The 363-nt window shown below is 45.5% G+C and overlaps 1 protein-coding gene across 1 annotated transcript in view; it reads right to left on the bottom strand.

Annotated features, from left to right (window-relative positions):
• The window catches only part of LOC119586575 (RUN domain-containing protein 1-like), a gene marked incomplete in the record, with an annotated part of 35,041 nt that overhangs the window by 10,298 nt on the left and 24,380 nt on the right, over window positions 1-363 (bottom strand).

The raw sequence follows: 363 nt of genomic DNA, 5'->3' as shown, positions 1-363 counted from the left end.
AGTCCGGCAGCCAATCACTGTCGAGCTTTTCTCCGCGCCTCAGCCAACAGTGATTGGCTAACGGGCGCGATGATGCCCGGTCCGGCACTTTCGTCTACGGTGGTCCGAATTGTTTCTGAATATTGAATCTCATCGCGACGGCTCCCGCATGCACCCTCTGCTCGGAACAGACGCACGTTGTACCCACCAGCATTTCCCCGCTACCGGACTCCATCCATTTTTGTTCTTATTTCACATCTCTTATCTATTTTTTACCTTGATTTTCAGTTTTCCTCGTTACTTTTTGTTTTACCATTTGAGTACGCTTCTCAATTTGGTTCTCGATTAATATTGTTTACGTTACTTTTTAACCTTTTTAATACA

The sequence above is a fragment of the Penaeus monodon genome, chromosome 21 (assembly GCF_015228065.2).
Source record: "Penaeus monodon isolate SGIC_2016 chromosome 21, NSTDA_Pmon_1, whole genome shotgun sequence".
NCBI classification, from domain to species: domain Eukaryota; kingdom Metazoa; phylum Arthropoda; class Malacostraca; order Decapoda; family Penaeidae; genus Penaeus; species Penaeus monodon.
The sequence above is the reverse complement of the archived record's forward strand: the minus strand, read 5'-3'. Positions and strand labels throughout refer to the sequence as shown.